The 675-nt window shown below is 43.9% G+C and overlaps 1 protein-coding gene across 1 annotated transcript in view; it reads right to left on the bottom strand.

Annotated features, from left to right (window-relative positions):
* Positions 1-675, bottom strand: part of HORMAD2 (HORMA domain containing 2) — a 22,482-nt gene that overhangs the window by 13,768 nt on the left and 8,039 nt on the right. The gene's annotated exons all lie outside the window — the stretch shown is intronic.

The following is a 675-nucleotide window of genomic DNA, read 5'->3' as shown; positions in this document are numbered from 1 at the left end:
AGACTTCCATAGGAATTAACAGGTCAAGTACTGGTTCAATATGGGAATAACATTGTGGATTTGACGCAGGAATGTGTTAAAAGGTAGAAGCTGAGGAGCTGAACCTCTCTGAAGGACCAGGATGAATGGCAAGGAATTCCTCCGAAATCCATCTAAAATAAGGCAGAGACCATCTAGGAGAAAGTTTCCTTTTACCACTCAGATATGATGATGCAGACCCACAAAACATCTCTCACGGAATGATTAACTCAGAGTTTGCACACGACAATAAACCTTGCAGGTGTATAAAAGCATCTTTATCAGCTGAAGGAGCTGATAGCAAAGATGACACAATACTCTGATCAATGCCAGAGCGTCAGTTTACTAACGACTGCAGGTACACGCATGATCCTGCGATAGCAGTGTCAGTCAGTCACTGAGGACACAGAACAGAGCCCAGGAATCTGATGCCACGGGCTTTGAAGCCTCAGAGCAGTAATGAGATTTCGATGGAGCAGATATAAACACAACAGCAAGATTACTTAGCCTCTCCTTGGCCGGTAGGATGGACACCAAGGGACGCTGACTTCCATTTGGGGACTGTTGTTATTTCGAGGAACTAATGACTGATCTGAGTAAGGCTGATTAAAAAACCGAAGTACTCAAGAGCTACCTATTATCTTTCAGATCCCAAAC

The sequence above is a fragment of the Pygoscelis adeliae genome, unplaced genomic scaffold (assembly GCF_000699105.1).
Source record: "Pygoscelis adeliae isolate BGI_AS28 unplaced genomic scaffold, ASM69910v1 Scaffold659, whole genome shotgun sequence".
Taxonomy (NCBI): Eukaryota; Metazoa; Chordata; class Aves; order Sphenisciformes; family Spheniscidae; genus Pygoscelis; species Pygoscelis adeliae.
Note: the sequence above shows the minus strand (reverse complement) of the source record. Positions and strands in the feature narration are given on the sequence as shown.